Below are 19,724 nucleotides of genomic sequence, written 5' to 3'. Positions count from 1 at the left end.
ATTCCAGCCTTTTCAAGTTTATTTTAAAATATTTATTTGTATTTTAGTATTATATATATATATATATATATCTATATATATATATATTACTATACTGCATTGTAGGGAAGTCATATGAGCCCGCATACTGAATTCTTTCCATAGACACTAGCCGTAAATTGAGACTAAAAATACAGTATGTTAAAAGACATGCAGCGTGTAATGACTTATGTAACATTACATCGAAATCATATCACCTAGTTCTCTCATATCCCATTGTTGAGGGAAGGCAATAACCCTTCACGGTTGACCAAGTGAGTGTCAAATTATTATGTTATAAGGTTGATTGCAATCCAATAGAAAACCAGACGGAGGCAAGCTCTGTATGGGGGGATTCCAGAATCTCTAACCCCGTTTATTTCTACTTAGCATTTTATATTGTTTTGAGTTTATTAATGTCCAATCATCTACAGCCGTACTACAGTACTACAGGCTTGAACCAATGTTAGTGCAATTATTACGGAAACACATATATGGTCATATTATCGTTAGTTCGAAGCACGCTGGAAATTTACAAGGTCAATCCTGGCCTAGACTAGTTAGATAACAGGAGCGGGGTGTCTGACAAAATGTTCTTGAGATAAAAAGTTAGTGTGAGAAAGTTCCATGGGAAGAGAAAGAAAGAAGTATGTTATGCAAGGAGTGATAATAACATGATTTTAAAGCAAGCAGACAAAATGGAGTTGCTCTAGCATGAGTATCAATATGTCCTTTACACCATCACCACACAAATACATTTTGTATACGAAGCAGGTAAGTCTGTATCCATTGCTATAACAAGGCTGATTTGAAAGAGAACCTGTCAGCATAATTTTGTAATGTAAAGTAAAGCAATGGCTGTAATGGCGCTGTCATAAAGAGTAAATTGATACCTTTGGTGAAGAAATCCAGGTTCTGGTTCTTCTTTAATCACCATTTAGAGTTTTCTGCTAATTAGATTTCGGTGCACAGGGGAGGGACTGTAGACGGGGTCTTCTCCTCCCTGGCTGTGATTCCCTGGCCCCCGCCCGCCTCCAGTCTGTGAATAACAGGTCACTGCTAGTTCAGTGACCAGCCTCCTCTATCTTCTCTTCAAACAGAGGAGGCAGGTGGAGGGACCGGGGAATCACAGATAGGAGGAGAAGACCCCGTCTACAGTCCCTCCCCTGTGCACTGAAATCTAATTAGCAGAAAACTCTAAATGGTGATTAAAGAAGAACCAGAATCTGGATTTCTTCACCAAAGGTATCAATTTCCTCTTTATTACAGCGCCATTACAGCCATGTTTTTACTTTACATTACAAAATCGTGCTGATAGGTTAATTTTAAGTCCCTCTCCAGCCTTGATGACCTGTGTTTGACAATGTAATGGTATAATAGTACTAACTACTTTGTAGTTCCCTGAATTATATGTGGCATATGAAGGTTTAGATATAGAGTGAGTTATATTATTCACATTATTTCCTGATACTCTCTGCATATAGCACCAACATGTGTCGAACAGAGTTTACACACACACACACTTCATCAGCAACTACTTACAGTGGTTATCCAGGACTAATTTTATTTTCTAAGGGGCTAAGCACTATCTCAGCATGTAGTTGCTAACTACCTGCCTGTTCTGCCTTGCAGCGTTGTCTCTTGGCTAAGAGCAGTCACTGACAGCTCCAGCAGCCATTATCCTACTTTCTGTGAAGTCATGTCGACACAGCAGCTTCTTCTCGCAGTTTCTTCTATTCTGCTTTGCTCTGTCAATGTGGCATCACTGCCGCTGTCATGTTGATTGACAGCCAACTCAGGATAATACGGCAGGGAGCCAGCTGTCAATCAACATGATGTTGGCAGTGACGCCCCATCGACAGAGCAGATTAGAAGAGAAGGAACTGCTCTATCAACGTGATGTCACAGTAAGCAGGAGAATCGCTGGCAGTAGTGGTCCATGAACGCTCTGTTTGTGAAGAAATCGTCACACGGCAGAACCGGTAGCAACTACCTTCCGATAAGTGCTTAGCCCCATAGAGAAATAAAATTAAGTCCATATTGATAAGTTACTGAAAGTCCTTTAACCTATCAGTATGTTTTTGAAGTGTGGGAGGAAATCCGAGAATGCTGCTCTAAAAATCCAGCATCCCAGGGATGCCTTCAAAAAATACACCGTGTTGTTTTTGCGTTTAAAGAATTACTCCCTCAAAACTTTTTATTGCCTAAACCTGTGCAAATGTATACTGTATGTAGTTTGATTAAATGTGGTTAAATACTTGTCGATTGCCATCTTCTCCTGATTTCCAAAACCACTCTGGTCCTCTTCTGGGTCAGGTGACCACTATTCCAACTTCCCGGATCAAACTGGAGTTTATGTGTGAGGCTAAAGTGGCTATTATAATATAAGTCTATAGAGCCTGCTTCTAGAGCGCAAACAAAAAGTTTGGTGGAAGTGCTTCATTTAGGCATAAAAAGTAGAATAAGCCAACAAACTACTGGAAGCACCATAATAATTACAGAGCCATTCTAGGGCATATACTGCATACAGAATATATAATAAGGAATTAATGGGTTAAGAAATAAAATCTCTATCAGTTCAGTAAAGGTAGAAATGTAACTGTAAATCTGTAAATTCTTAGTATGGAGTAGACTAACTTCTTAGCAAAACATTATTGAAATTGTATGAAAAATATTTGAAAAATAAACAAGGAATGAATAGCTAAATAAACCACAAACCTCAAAGGAATAGTCTATCCCCTTCCCATTTTCTCTCCCTCCTCCATCTCCGTCCTGTTTTCCAAAGTCTATTTTTGGAAAATCCATAAAAAATGTGCATACTAAACTTCTATCTCGGTTTCCTGATAGAAGAAAAACGAATCATCTCGAAGTTATGGAATAAGCAATCTGCAGCTTTATTGTGGACAAACAAATCCAAACTATTTGTGTGCTATGCTCAACCTCAGACTTATTTCCTTGGTCCAAAGGGAGATGAATATAACCCTCTGGTCAGTTATGGCCAGTTTTTTGTCCTTTGGGTGACAGGGCATTTCTCACTTACCTATCAGGGGACGTCATACAGTCACCCTAGTTAAAATTAGTGGACCAGAATAGTGCATGAAACAGCCTTCAGGTCTCACACCCATCCGCTATACGGACAGGCACACTGCATCCCACACAAAGCCAGTCAAAATATGAATGTGATGGGTCCAATTTTATCAACAGAACATGTACCCTGCCTTAAAAACACATTAGTTACAAAATTAAACTGTGTCTTAACTTTATTCCATGTAACTGTTTTCCATATGAATTTTGTACTATGCTGCCATTGTCCAGTCTGCATAGACAATGTAGTTATTTAAACCCCTGTAGCAAGGCTGCAATTTGTTTAAGAAAAAAAAAAACTAAATTGTTTAAGTCACCTTCCTTAAGTCCAGCGCTGATTCTCTATCACTGCTCCCAACATCTGTTAAGGGCTGCAGTGCTGATGTCACGTCGACAGCACTGCAGCCAATAAGTGAGCTTGTGCCATTAATTTGCGCTGAGCAGCTCAATTATTCATTGCAGCGCTGACTTCAGAATTGTAGACAATAAAGGACTCGGGAGCAGCAGTGAAGAGTTTGTGCTAGACAAGGGTAGGTGAATAAAGCACAGTTTGTATTATTTTTTTTAAAACAAACTGTAACCAGAGTTGAAGGGTTTTCCGAAATGAGAAAACCACTTTAAAGGGAATTTGTAAATAGGATCAACTCTCCTAAGTGGTCTATATGGGCACATAGGTCGCAGGAAGCTGAATAAAATAATACCTTGATATCTGCGTTCCGATGTGTTATAACAGAGAAATCCACGTTAATATTATTGTTTATCATTATAGCGCCATTTATTCCATGGCGCTTTAAATGTGAAAAAGGGGTATACATAGCAAAAACAATTACAATAATCTTGAACATAACGTGACGGCGACAGGTACAGGAGGAGCGAGGACCCTGCCCACGAGGGCTCACAGTCTACAAGGGATGGGTGAGGATACAGTGGGTGAGGGTAGGGCTGGTCGTGGAGCGATGTGGTGGAGCGATGGTTAATGCAGGTTGTAGGCTTGTCAGAAGAGGCGGGTCTTCAGGTTCCCTTTGAAAGTTTCCAAGGTCGGCGAGAGTCTGATATGTTGGGGTAGAGAGTTCCAGAGTAGGAGGGATACACGGGAGAAATCTTGTATGTGATTGTGGGAGGAGATAAGAGGGGAGTAGAGAAGGAGATCTTGTGAGGATCAGAGGTTGCATGCAGGTATGTACCGGGAAACTAGGTCAGAGATATATGGAGGCGACAGGTTGTGAATGGCTTTGTATGCCATAGTTAGGGTTTTGAACTGGAGTCTCTGAGCAATGGGGAGCCAGTGAAGAGATTGACAGAGAGGAGAGGCCGGGGAATAGCGTGGGGACAGGTGGATTAGTCGGGCAGCAGAGTTTAGGATAGATTGGAGGGGTGCGAGAGAGTTGGAAGGGAGTCCACAGAGCAAAAGGTTGCAGTAGTCAAGGCGGGAGAAGATGAGGGCGTGCACTAGTGTTTTCTCAGATTTGTGGTTGAGGAATGTACGGATCTGGGAGATATTTTTAAGTTGGAGTCGGCAGGAAGTGGAAAGGGCTTGGATATTTGGTTTCAAGGAGAGTTCAGAGTCCAGGGTTACCCCAAGGCAGCGAGCTTGAGGGACTGGGGAGAGTGGACAGCCATTGACGTTGATAGATACATCAGTTGGGGGGGTTGAATGAGATGGCGGAAAGATGATGAATTCTGTTTGGTCCATGTTAAGTTTTAGAAATCTAGCAGAGAAGAAGGATGAAAAAGTGGACAGACATTGTGGGATTTTGGTTAGTAGGGAGGAGATATCGGGTCCAGAGAGGTAGATCTGTGTGTCGTCGGCATAGAGGTGATACTGAAAGCCATGAGACTCTATGAGCTGTCCCAGGCCTAAGGTGTAGATGGAGAAGAGTAGGGGTCCTAGAACTGACCCTTGGGGGACACAGACAGATAGGGGGTGAGATGAGGAGGTGGTGTGTGAGTGGGGGGCCAGTGAATGTCCTGTCTGTTAGGTATGAGGAGATCCAGGATAGGGCCAAGTCTGTGATGCCAAGAGATGAGAGAGTCTGGAGTAAGAGGGAATGGTCCACTGTGTCAAAGACAGATGACAGGTCAAGGAGGAGGAGGACAGAGTAGTGTCGCTTGGATTTGGCAGTCGTTGGTGACTTTAGTCAGAGCAGTTTCAGTAGAATGGTGGGGTCGGAAACCAGATTGTAGGCAGTCGAAGAGGGAGCAAGAGGAGAGGTGGGAGGACAGTTCAGAATGGACGTATTGTTCCAGTAGTTTTCAGGCATAGGGGAGAAGTGATATGGGGTGATAGCTAGTCAGAGAGGATGGGTCAAGGGAGGGCTCTTTGAGGATGGGTGTGATCGAGGCACGTTTGAAGCATGAGGGGAAGACGCCAGTTGTTAGTGACAGGTTGAAAAGGTGGGCTAGGGTTAGGATGAAGATAGTGGTAAGGTTTGGGATGAAGTGGGACAGGATTGGGTCAAGTTTACAGGTGGTGAGGTGTGATTTTTTTCTTATATGTAAATGAGCCATTACAGGCTATAGGCCGGACATTGATCTGCATGAGAATCTGCACCAGAGCTTATTTTAAATAAAAGGGGACAGCTCTCCTGATATCACTGCAGAGCTGTGTGTGAATATAACTGACACATCTGCAGGTTCATCTCAGCTTCAGCTTCCATCTCACAGGCAGACAGGATTGCAATAGTGTTTCAGTACAGCAGAGCTGTGAGAGCTGCAGCTTCTAACATCTTTGTTATGAGACTAAGTTCACCTCTGCTGTACTCTGTTAGTTACATGTCTCACACTGGTAACACCTTTCATTTAAAATAATCTCTGCAGGCAGATTCTCGTGCAGATCAGTGTCTGGCCCATAGATCTTAACAGCTCATTTACTTATAAGAAAAATGTGGATTTCTCTTGAATAAGACATCAGATCACAGACATCAAGGTATTATTTTATTCAGCTTCCCATGACCTACCTGCCCGTATAGATGGCTTAGGAAGGTTGATCCTGCTGACAGATTCCCTTTTAATAGTGACATTTTTTTAAAAGAGGATGGGCAGTTAGAATTGGGCTGTATATTGGTCCTGCTGAGAGAAGCACTGGGCATGTCGTAAGAATTCATAGACACATTGAACCTCAGCCCTGTTACTAGTTGTCAGCTACCAAGTCTTATAGTATTGAACATCCAGAATATTCAAATAAAGGCACCATATAAAAAAGAAAGATGGTGGATTCCCAGAACTACAAGACTTTCACTAGTGGGCTTACAAGTTGTCCAGTACACTAGTAAACAATGACCACTAGTAATAGAAGGCTGAATATGTCACTGACCATCAAAGATTGGGAAGAAGACTGATTGTGGCATTTACAGAATGTGTTAGCTGCTACCTCTGCAACCCCAAAGCATTACCCTGGTGCTAAAAGCAACTGGAATGTGTTTTATCATCATGTCTCACCTAATGTTTTGAAATATAAACACATATAGATAGAAATGTACACAATTTTGGAAGTAGCAGTAGAAGTGCACACATCAGCAAATAGATGCTAGTCACTTGGTGAATGTAATCACTGAAGAAGAAGCTTTAACCAACTTTCATCTAAAAGATCACGGCTATGTTTATGGTTCCAACTAAAAATGAAAGATACTGTTCATCCGTAGACTCTACTGATCTACAGTATGTTATTTTCTATGCACTAGTACATCTACTTTTCATGTATTAAAGAATTATTGGAAGTACATTCCAAGCTATCTGAAGTCTCGTAAGTAAAGTAATGGGACCATGTTCTGAATTCACATTAAAAATGTATTTGCTGCAAACTATTTCAAGCATGGTTTACACATCTGCAGCCCAGATGGCACAGGTATGATATACCAGACTTCAGATGCAAAAAGTGTCTCATTCAAATATGTTCCATTTACAGTTCTCACAGTGAATAATCTGTCGCCTGAAATATAAAATAGAGAGTGAACATCATAAGTAACTAAGATGACACAGATCATCACTCTGCTATCGCAGCCAAACATTAAGCCATGAATGCATGCTGGAATGTAATCCGAGGGAAATGCAATTTTAAAGAACTAAACTGTTCTTTATATCTGTGTAGATGAATGAGCACAATTTGACTTTAAAAGAATCTGTTAAGTTATACAAGCAATCTGATCTGTGGACACCATTATATAGATATAGGAGAAGCTGAGCAGAAATATATGTAAATTTGCTGAGAAAGATTCAGTATAGCTTGTATTTTATTCATTGAAATCTTTGGAGTTTTTATGCATATAATCCAGTAGGCGGTCTTACTAGTGATTGACAGCTATCTCTACATGTACAGTCATACAGGGAAGAATGACAATCACTGGACTCATATACATACAAACACCAGGGATTGGGATGTCTACCAATTTGATCATCTCCTCCTGCTCTATACGTCCTGCTGGCAGATCAGATAGATTTTTCTACAGGTTCCCTTTAAGGAAAGATCTAACTGTATTTACATGGAATATTAGGAGACCACTTAGATGGCACCTTCTATATGAGCACTGACTGGGTCAGCTTAGTCAATGACCTTGTAGGACTGTAAGTAATACATAGTGTACATAGGAAATAGGATTATTTAGGATTAGTTGTCTAAAGAGTGACTGGTGCATATTTTATGGTGGATCACTAAAACAAAATCTATTTAAATATTAATAATTAAAGAAAGAATATAAATGTCCCAAATTCTAGTAATTGCACCTAATTAACAATGTCCTTTTAAAGTGCTGGCACATAAGGCTTCTTAGTGCTACTAACTGGCCAAGAGAGCTCACTCGGGGGATATGAATGGGAAGGTTTTACTATGCCTAGGTAAAAGAATCAATTTGCTACATTAAACCTGTATGTAGATCCTCCCAGGACAAACCCCTGGAGAACCTCTACTTTTGCTCCAAACCCCTGGAGTACCTCTACTTTTGCTCCAAACCCCTGGAGTACCTCTACTTTTGCTCCAAACCCCTGGAGAATCTCTACTTTTGCTCCAAACCCCTGGAGAACCTCTACTTTTGCTCCAAACTCCTGGAGAACCTCTACTTTTGCTCCAAACCCCTGGAGAACCTCTACTTTTGCTCCAAACCCCTGGAGAACCTCTACTTTTGCTCCAAACCCCTGGAGAACCTCTACTTTTGCTCCAAACCCCTGGAGAACCTCTACTTTTGCTCCTGGGTGTGGCAAAGTATTTGCATATAGTGAATAGCTTTTTTTGGATCTCATATTATCACTAAAAAAGGCGATCTTATCCACTAGCTTAATGTTACTGGGGCTTCTTATATATTGATCACTAAATTCCCAAGAATTAGAACGAAACGCAACAAGAATTGTACAAAAATAGAAGCACTGATAATAAAATGGTGAAACATTGTACATCAAGTAAAATTAGTGTATACATAACATATTTGTATGACACTAATTCAACGTCTCAGGAAAAACTGAATATTGTGTAACTTTATCGAGACCAAATATGTTACATTACAGGCCAAATATTGCTGTGTTTCCTCCAGATCATCGCCCCATAGTTTAGATCATTCACCAGAAAATGTATATCAGAAAAAAGTCCAAATGTTTCACTTAATAATCAGATTGCCCCATAATTATTTTAAGCAAAGAACTAGAGAAAGTAATCAGAACAATGTAAAATAGTACAGCCATATATATGGCATATATAAAAGGAATATTCGCCACATATCTAACATCAGTACATCGCAGAACATGTTACTAGAGTCATTCTGGACAGATACTTACAGCTTCTTCTCTCCCTCCCAGATGAGCTGCTAGTGGCTTCTAGGGACGGCTCCCAGTTACATACTGGAGTCAGTGAGCAATGTTTCAGTAATTCCAGTCTTGTCAGATTTTGGCTCTCAGGCAGACCGGCTTTGTTATTCTTCACATTTATCCTAATGCTTGTCTCCTAAATAGCAATACCGGATGTTTATGTTCAGCTCCTAAACTTGCAAATTAAAGAGAGCAGCATAGCTTTAATGAAGAATGTAAAGTTCAGCTGGATTCCTTTTAACCATGGCCAGAACCCAAAGGGCTAACTTTTGGAATTTCAGTGGCTGGAGAAATGAATGGAATGTGTTTCTGGTAGCGCACAGTTGTAAAGAGGATATGAAGATGTATAGATACAATTTCAGGGCTGTTTTTTTTCACTAACTTATAGGGAACCATCAAATAGGGTATTTACTGGAAGCAAAAGTAAATGAAAAAAAAAAAAAAAGTGATTTTTGTTGATGGACATTTCCTGATGTATAATTCTATAACCATAGACTGATATTATATTAGTGAGCTTATTGTTTTGTTTATTAAAGGGAACCTGTCACCATGAAATTGCAGTCTAATCTGTTGGCATCATGTTACGAGCAGGGGAAGCTGAGCAGATTGATAGTTTTGTGGGAAAAGATTCAGTATAATTTGTGCTTTAATCATTTAATCCTCTTCACTTTCTGGGATCTTCCATCCAGTGGGCGGTCCTATCAGTGACTGACAGCTGTCTCTGCATGCACAGTCATACAAGGAAGGCTGTCAGTCACTGATAGGACCGCCCACTGGACTGAAAATCCAAGAACAAGCAGAAGTTTAAATGATTAAAACTAAAGTTACATTACATTTTTTCTCACAAATCTATATAACAATTTACTCCACTCCCTTTGCTCTGTAACATGACGTCTACAGATTGGGCTGCATTTTTATAGTGACGGGTTCCCTTTCACCCCTTCACGCCACTGCCAATTTCCATTTTTTTGTATTTGTTTTTTCCTCCCATTCTTCCAAGAGTCATAACTTTTTTATTTTTCCATTCACATAACCATATGAGGGCTTGTTTTTTTCGTGGAGTGAGTTGTACTTTTGAATGACTCTATTCATTTTATCATGTGATGAGCTGGAAAGGAGGAAATAAATTCCAAGTGTGTTGAAATTGCAAAAAAAAAAGTGTAATTCCACAATTGTTTTTTAGGTTTTTTATTTACCATGTTCACTATATGGTAAAACTGACGTGCAATGTAATTCTCCATGTCAGTACGAGTATTCATATACCAAACATGTATAGTTTATTTATTTAAGTGATGAAAAAAATTCGGAAATTTATAAAAGAAACATTTTGCATGTCACTATTTTCCAAGACTTGTAGAGTTTTAAATTTTTGGGATATGACGCTGTGTGAGGCTTCATTTTTGCACCGAGTGGACGTTTTTAAAGAAACCATTTTGGGGTAGATATAATGTTTTAATCGCCTCTTATTGCATTTGATTTCAATGTTGCGGCGGCGAAAACTACGTAATTCTGGTGTTTTTATTTTTTTTCTCGTTACGCCATGGACCGATCATATCATTTTATTTTATATTTTGATAGTTTGGACTTTTACGAATGCAGTGTTACCAAATATGTGTATTTTTTTAATTGTTTTATTTTTGAGGGGTCAAAAGGGGGTGATTTTAACTTTTGCATTTTTTTTTATTGTTTACATATTTTTAAAAAAAATTATTTTCACTTTTACTATATTTGTTAGTCCCCTTAGGGGACAAGGAGCTGCTATCATCTGATCACTTGTATTATACATAGCAGTGCATCAGCATTGCTATGTATAGCAAAAATCACGATTTCCTATGAACAACAGCTAAACGCTGGCTTTGAATCATCATGATAAGCACAGAGGTCTTCAGCAGACCCCTGCCTGTCATAGCAACCCATCAGCACCCTGCGATCACGTCACTGGTGCACCGATGGGCATGTGAAATGATACACCCCTCTGCCAGAGTGTATTGAGATTGACAGCGCCATTTAACAGGTCAACTGCCTTTGGCGGTGCCCCTCTCCACCTGGGGTTGTTAGAGGTGGGCTCAGCTTGCGTACATGCAGCAAAATCAGGGACACGACATATGACATAAATGTACGTCATATGTTGTGAAGGGGTTAATGTCCACTTGATTGATTCTGCTTTGATTAAAGCTACCACATTTGACTTTGTGACTAATGTATTAAAACTGACAAAAAATTGTCCACATTTCTTCATTCTTCTGTGATTTATCATTTATCAGCTGACCTCTGGTTAGTTACTCTGGACATAAAAAACAATGGTTACAGACTACAAAAAAATGCTGTGTAGGCTGATACAGCAATTCCATTACTCCCTTTCTTTTGACCTTTTGCATCTTGAAAGCCTGTATACAGTAAAAAAACCACATAGGTTTATGATAGTATGTCATGACAATAGGGCCAGGCTGCATACATTTGTAGAGAATCACAAATATACAGTATGTATTGATAGCCATAAGTAGCAAACGAGTTTTGGATCACATGGACCCTTAAAATAGCCTGATGTTACTATGTATACCAACTCAGGGGTGTACCAAAAAAAATAACTTGGGGTGTTCCAGAGTCCTGGAGATTATAATACGTTGGGAGTGAAGTATAATGTATCAAGCTGTTTAGTGGGCAAATAAAAGCATGTGGGCAATGTAATTGATACATTGCTCTCCTAGCTTTTACTTCCACACTAAGATATTGTAACATATACAGTCATGGTCATTTCTCCTAGAAAATTATTGCAATTACACACGTTTTGTTACACACATGTTTATTTCCTTTGTGTGTATTGGAACAACACAAAAAAACTGAGAAAAAAGGGGAATTGGACATAATTTCTCAAAAAAATGGGCCAAACAGAATTGTTGTCATTCTCAACTTAATATTTGGTTGCCCACCCTTTGGAATAAAGAACTGCAATCACTCGCTTCCTTTAACCATCCACAAGCTTTTTACACCTTTCAATTGGAATTTTGGACCTCTCTTATTTTGCACACTGCTCCAGGTCTCTCATATTTGAAGGGTGTCTTACCCAAACAGCAATTTTAAGATCTCTCCACAGGTGTTCAATGGGAGTTAGATCCAGACTCATTGCTGGTCACTTCAGAACTCTCCAATAGTGCTTTGTTTCTGTCCATTTCTGGGCGATTCTTGAAGTATGTTTGGGGTCAGTGTCCTGCTGGATTTAGGACTCAAACTAAGCTTTCTGACACTGGGCACTACATTACAACCCAAAATCCTTTGTTAATCTTCAGATTTCATGATGACTTGCACACAGTCATGGCACCCAGTGCCAGAGGCACTTTTATTCGGTAAACAGTAGAATTATGTGCTTTACCAAACAGCTCTATCTTAGTCTTATGTCCACAAGACACTTTTCCAGAAGGATTTTGGTTTACTCACATACATTTTGGCAAACTATAGCCTAGTTGTTTTATGTCTCTGTGTCAGCAGTGGGGTTCTCCTGGGCCTCCTATCATAGTGTTTCATTTCATTCAAAGGTCGCCGGATTGTTTGCTCTGACACTGCTGCACCCTGAGCCTGCAGGACAGCTTGAATTTCTTTGGAACTTGATTGAGGCTGCTTATCCACCATCTGGATTATCCTGCATTGCAACAACCTTTCTTCAATTTTTCTCTGTCCACATCCAGGGAAATTAGTTACAGAGCCATGGGTTGTAAATGTCTTGATTATGTTGCACACCATGGGCAAAGGAACATCAAGTTTTCTGGAGATGGACTTGTATCCTTGAGATTGTTGAAATTTTTAACAACTTTGATTCTCATGTCTTCAGACAGTTCTCTTCTCCTCTTTCTGTTCTCCATGCTTAGGCCACGGCCCCACTATTATTATTTGGTCAGAATTCGGTCAGTATTTTTTCTCAGGAGTGGGAGCCAAAATCAGGTGAGGAACTATCAGAGAAAAAGTACAATAGAAACAAGTCACCAATTCTGTATTTATCACCCACTCCTGCTTTTGGCTCCCACTTTTGAGAAAAAATACTAACCGAATACTGACCAAATACTGATAGTGGGGCCGTGGCCTTAGTGTGGCACACACAGACACACAATGCAAAAATTAAGTCAACTTCTCCCCTTTTCATCTGGTTTCAGGTGTGATTTTATATTGCCCACGCCTGTTACTTGCCACAGGTGAGTTTGAACGAGCCTCACATGCTTGAAACAAAATTGTTTACCCACAATTTTGGAAAGGTGCCAACAATTTTGTCCAGACCGTTTTTGGGGTTTTGTGTGAAATTATGTCCAATTACCCTTTTTATCTCTGTTTTTTTGCATTGTTCCAATACACACAAAGGATATAAACATGTATATAACAAAACATGTAATTGCAATAATTTTCTGGGAGAAATACTTCATTTTCTGGAACAATTTTAAGGGTGCGAACACTCTCGAGCATGACTGTATGAGGTTATGCTTTTGTGGTGTTTGGCATATCACTGTACTTGAGAACTTTGGAGAGCAGCATTTAGGACACTTAAAATAGGAGAAGAAATAGTGGTGTGAATAGCGTAGTATGGCATTTCACTTCCAAATAGTATAAAATAACCCCATTCATTACACCTCAAAATGAAGTCAGACCACACTCCAGGCCCCCAAATAAATAAGCACACAAAGTCACTGTATATCCTAATAAGGGAGGACACTGTATATAATAAGGAATGATGCAATAAATAATAAGGGAGGACACTGTATGTAATAAAGAATGATGCATTAAATAGTAAGGGATAACTCTGTATGTAATAAAGAATGATGTAATAAATAGTAAGGGAGAACACTGTATGTAATAAAGAATGATGCATTGAATCGTAAGGGATAACACTGTATGTAATAAAGAATGATGCAATAAATAGTAAGGGAGAACACTGTATGTAATAAACAATGATACATTAAATAGTAAGGGATAACACTGTATGTAATAAAGAATGATGCAATTAATAGGAACAATGTATATAGTGGTCTGTGAAACACACCTGAGAGGGCCCTCAGCCCATGTTTGGCATAGACCAGCTAAATAAATTTGTACTATGTGAATCTACATGTCCCAGTATATCTTTAGCAATAGTAAAGGTATGCTTGGAGTTTTTGCTTCACAAACAAGAATGTCACCAGCCATGATTGGTCCTCAGAAAGCACATTGACTACAGTACTGATCAGTCATAGTTAGAGGCCACATAAAAATTTCCAAACAGTGACTTACTGGTGAGGTCTACACTGTAGTCATCCTCTTTTTTTTTTTGTTCTCCATCTGGTCCTGACATTCACGATGGCTTATCTCAGTTTAGTTTGCTACCCAGATGTCATTGTTCATAACTTTTGCAGTAGATCCACATAATGTACCCTAAAAATAGCAGTGTATATACTGTGTGTACAATTATAAGGCAAGTGAGTATTTTGACCATATCATTATTTTAATGCATATTTTCCAACTCCATGCTGTATAAACTTGAATGTTGATTGGTTTGAAGCATATCAGGTGATGTGTATTTGTGTAATGAGGGAGGTTGTGGACTGAGAATATCAACATTCTTTAGCAATTTATGCAGAATTATTAGGCAACTTGTTTTCCTCAGGCACAATGGGCCAAAATGATTTCAGAGATTTAACTGACTCTGAAAAGTCAAAAATTGTTAAAGTCTTACAGTGGGATGCCGTACTCTTGAAATTACTAAAATATTGGACTGTGATCACAGAATAGTCAAACATTTTGTGGCAAATAGTTAACAGGGTCGCAAAAATGTGTTGAGAAAAAAAGTCGCACATTAACTGCCAAACTGCCAACCGACCAGGAACCCATTATCCTCCAGAGCTGTCACATTCTAGAACTGCAGCTTCCCTGGAGGGCCCAGAAGTACAAGATGTTCAGTGCTCAGAGACATGGCCAAGGTAAGGAAGGCGTAAACCTGACCACCACTGAACAAGACACATAAGTTGAAATGTCAAGACTGGGCCAAGAAATATCTGAAGACAAATTCTTTAAAGATTTTATGGATTGATGAGATGAGAGTGACTCTTAAGTGACCAGATGAATTTGCTCATGGCTGGATGAGTAAAAGGCTCAGACCTCCACGTTGTCTTAGACGCCAGCAAGGTGGAGGTGGGGGTACTGCTATGGACTGGTATTATTAAAGATGAGCTAGTTCAAGCTTTTAGGGTTGAAGATGGACTCAAAATCAACTCCCAAATCTAATGCAAGTTTTAAGAAGGTACTTTCTTCAAGCAGTGTTACTTGAAAAAGTCTGCATATTTAAAAAAAAACATGATTTTATGAGGAACATCGCATGCATCGAAATACTCCACTTCTTGGCTAGCCAATAAAGATCTTAAAGATAAAAGAATAATAACATGGCCTCCTTCTTCACGTGACCTAAACCCTATTGAAAACTTGTGGGACCTTCTTAAACGGGAGATTTATGGTGAAGGATGACAGAACACCTCTTTGAACAGTGTCTTAGAGGCTGTGGTTGGTGCTGCCCAGAAAGCTGATTGTCAAAAAATATTGACAGACTCCATTAATGGAAGGGTTATGATGACTATTATTGAAAGGAAGGGTGGCTATATTGGTCACTGATATTTTTTTGAAATGTCAGAAATGTATTTTTGTACATTTTGAGTTGTTTGGTTATTATTCTCACTTTGACAGATGGGAAATTTTTTTTTTTTATTTAGTTGCATAATAATTCTGTACACTAATAGTTTCCCAATAATTATGCACACGTAGATATTCTCCTAAGAAAGACAAAACCTCACTTTTAGTCTCTTAAATATTCTCAGGTTTATTAACTATTAGGTGGGCGCTGACTGTTGGATCTGCTATTTGGCTCCTCACCCACCCTGATTTGATCATTAAACCCAGGGATGCACAAGGCACTTTTCCGGTAGGACAACCGGTTTGCTGTTGAGCACGCACAAGGCACTTTATCGCGAACGACATCACAACCTCTATAAGCTAAGTGGTCTTCCGTGCTATATACCCTATTCTATTTGGGAACTTACATGATATGTGGCTCCTGATGAGCCGATTCTCAGGTGAAACGCGTCAAGCGATATATACATGTACCTTTTTGAGCTTAATAAGTACCATATAGAGTTTTCATATGAGCTTTAGAGCTCAACAAATACCATTGTGAATGACACTTACATGTACTGTTTTGAGCTTAATAAGTATTATATATATATATAGGGTTCTATACATGTGCTTTAGCGCTCAATAAAGTATTGTGAAATGATACATACATGTACCTTTATAAACTTAGCAATTACCATATAGTGTGACACCCTTTTTTTTTTAATTCATCAATTACCATTGCGTTTTGGTGCTGTGGGACTCTGGTGATCCCTATACCCGTATTTATACTTTTCTGGGATTTAATTCCCTACCTACAACAAGCACTGCTGGGATCTATCAGATTCATTAGGGTCACACTAGGTCTTGATGAGTAAGAGTTAAACTGTGTTTACTGATCTTGCTTGTAAAGAAACTTTTTCACCTGGATTTCCAGTGATTTCTTCTGAATTTTTTGTTTTACTGTCCTGCTTATAACTGGTTAGGTCTCCAATAGGGTTTGTTTGGTCTCCGATCTATATAGGACAGAATAGGGTGACTAGACTAACATCTGACAATTTATACTTGATTGACTATACCGAGTGGTGATCTTGGGGCAATCTGCCTTACTAAGGCTTTGGCTTTTGTATGATAAGGCTTCAAATGTGATTAATGTATCACTATTCTGATCGACTTGCCTGACATAACCACCAGTACCTGCAGGACAATAGGTGGATATTTCCATTCATTACTATTTTTTGCTGCTATTTAGCCATATTTGTATGTGGATTGAAATATCTGTTACTATCCAGAATCAGTGGGTTGGTCACCCTCATCAACTCTTTATTACTTGCAAACCCTTCACCTCTTTTTCATCTGATTAGGGCTTAATAGGGTTGTTTGGGGACAGCCCCTGAGGAGCAGGGGTGCCACAGGCGTTTCAAGAGGGTGCCAACCTCCGCTGTTAGATAGGGACAAACTTAGGGGTGAGTATAGGGCCATATTCTCCCCCCTTTTCTCTTTCACCCTCTGAGGGTGCATTGTGAATATATTAACTACCTTTTGAATTAACTTTTTTAATGTTTTCAGGGGAATTTTTTCTTTTTTAATTGATATCGATAAACAGTATTTTTTATGTGTATTTTCTGTGAGATTACTCACTCCCCATAGCGTCCACTGCCCCTCCACGTCACATCCATTGTCCATAACAGGACATCACGGGGCCCCACAGATTATAGCACCTTCCTCAAAATAATCAGAGGGTGGAGATAGAAGCAGTGAATGACACCATCACCACCTCCTGATGGCGATTTTTTTGAGGGCAGTGCTAGAAGCTGTTGGGCGGTGCTCACAGCTTCGGTCTCCACCCCCTTACGATGTCTTCTCTCACAGAAGCTACAGAGGTGGAGATAGACGCAGAGTGTCAGCGCTGCACTCACATCTCCCACAGCGTCCATCACCCAGGATCCAGGACATCTTTTGAAGAGATGGAAGAAGTTAGTAAGTAACTGCAGCACTGCTCCTGTGACGTCCTGTTCCAGGAGGGGCGATGGATACTGCAGAGTGTGAATTCAGCCTCATCCTCTTGTGACATGACATTTGAGACTCCTCTCAAACAGATCGTCAAATGAAGCACAGTAAAAAAAAACACATTTAAGGATTAGCTAGATAGGGAAAAGTGTTGGGCATCGTGTAATAAATCAAATTAGAAAAGTAGTTAGTGTGTCAGGATAAATATTTAGAAAACACATTTTAGGTGCCATACCACCTCTTTAAAAAATGTGGTTGCATAAATATGAACACCCTTAAATTAATACTTTATTAAAGTACCCTTTAATTTACAACAACATTCAGTCTTTTTGGGTAGGAGTTTATCAGAATACCATATTTAGAATTGACAATATTTGTCCACTTTTCCATGCAGAAGTGCTCCAAACCTGTCAGATTGCAAGAGCATCTCCTGTGTACAGCCCTCTTCTGGTCTGGGCTCTGGCCGAGGCATTCCAAAACATTGATCTTCCTCTGGTGAAGCAATTCTCTTGATGATTTGAAGGTATGCTTAGGGTCGTTGTCATGCTGAAAGGTAAAGTTCATCTTAAGCTTTTTAGCAAAGGCCTGTAGGTTTTGTTGCAAAATGAACTGATATTTGGAACTGTTCATAATTCCATCCACCGAGAGGCATAACGATTCCGGTCACAGACAGGGCCTGTGCTGCAGGGGGTCCACCGACGCCAGCACCAAGTATGACCAGCTGAAATGTAATGTGGCTCAGAGACCGGCAGCAGAAGTCAGCTTGCCCATGACAAGCGACGTCATGCTCTGCCTGTGCCGACACATCAAAGCCAGCTGTCGGCTTCTGTTCCGGCTATAGAGAGGACGCTGCACGTCGAGAGAGTGGAGGAAGGTAAGAATAATCATTTGTTTGTTTTTAAAATGTGCTGGAGAAGAACAGAAGGGGCTCAGGATGGAGGGTGGGTATTATACCAGGAAGGGGCTCAGGATGGGGAGTATTATACCAGGAAGGGGCCCAGGATAGAGGACATTGTTATAGGATAGAGCCCAGGGCGGGGGGCATTATCACTGAAAGGGCCCCAGACGGGAAATATTACTACTGGAAGGGGCCAGGATGGGGGCATTATTATAGGAAGTTTCCAGTTAGGAGGGCATTATTACTGGAAGTGGCCAGAATGGGGACATTATTACAGGAAGGGGACAGGGATGGGGGAGATTATTACAGGGAAGAGCCAGGACAGGGGACATTATTACATGGGGGAGCAAACACGCATGTCTTTATAGTATCTAAAATGCTACAAAGGCCCATACATCTGACCAACAAGCAGGTCGGGGCCCAGGTCCAAATTTTACACAGGGACTCATTGAATTCTAGTTACACCACTGCCTCCAACTTAACTAAAGACCCCGTTCTAGCTGCCAAAAAAGTGTCCCAATGCATAATTCTGCCTCCACCATGCTTCAATGTAGGTATGATGCTCTTTTGGTGATGCTCAGTTTTGCCTTTGCGCTAAACATATCTTTTGGAATAATGGCCAAAAAGTTCAACCTTGGTCTAACCATAAAACATTTTACCACATGCCTTTGGCAGACTTGATGTAGATTTTTGTGCATATCACAGTTAAACCCCAATTCAACTTCATGAATATCAATCTGTCTATAAGCATAAGAGATTGTGAATCAATGCTACCTGCTTCGGTGCAAATAAAAGTAATATCAAGTGCATTGGAGAGGCGACAGCAAGACAACCACAAAAAGAGAATGGTTTCCAGGTACTGTCCGCAGATAATTACACTTTTTATTTTTCCTGACTGAATCTTCTCTAAGATTGCATTTTGCTAGTGTCCTAGTATTATGAGGTGGTACTGACAGCCCATTCCGGTTACACAAGTAGTCCAGGATCGCACATACATAGTGCCATCACAAAAAAGTTGGGTGGGTCTCCAAGTAAATTCTGAAGAGCATGGAGCAGATAGCAGGAGATGGCGTTACATGAGGAGAGCCATACAGGGCTGTAGAAGGCTAATTGGGATATGGAAAAGCATGTGATATATTGATAATAAGATACATCCTTGGTATTACCCCTGACGAAAGCTAGGTCTGAAAAGTGCGTTGTGGTCGGGCGCCACATGATTTACAGCTTCATAGTCTCCCATTTGGTATTTGGTAGGTCCAACCATATACTATTTACTTTATGTACATTATATGGCCACATTTTGGACTGT

General features: G+C 40.0%; 1 protein-coding gene across 2 annotated transcripts in view; it reads right to left on the bottom strand.

Annotated features, from left to right (window-relative positions):
• FHL5 (four and a half LIM domains 5) overlaps positions 1-9,105 on the bottom strand; it is a 134,001-nt gene extending 124,896 nt beyond the window's left edge. Inside the window, exon 1 of one of the 2 annotated variants that reach the window (XM_073675733.1) lies at positions 8,863-9,105. The gene's annotated coding sequence lies outside the window, so the exon portion shown is untranslated. The remainder of the gene's footprint in view (positions 1-8,862) is intronic. The other variant, XM_073675732.1, reaches the window with a different exon arrangement.
• Between the last annotated feature and the right edge of the window lie 10,619 nt (positions 9,106-19,724).

Source organism: Phyllobates terribilis, unplaced genomic scaffold (assembly GCF_046119375.1).
Source record: "Phyllobates terribilis strain yellow unplaced genomic scaffold, ASM4611937v1 Scaffold_3__8_contigs__length_932513732, whole genome shotgun sequence".
NCBI classification, from domain to species: domain Eukaryota; kingdom Metazoa; phylum Chordata; class Amphibia; order Anura; family Dendrobatidae; genus Phyllobates; species Phyllobates terribilis.
Note: the sequence above shows the minus strand (reverse complement) of the source record. Positions and strands in the feature narration are given on the sequence as shown.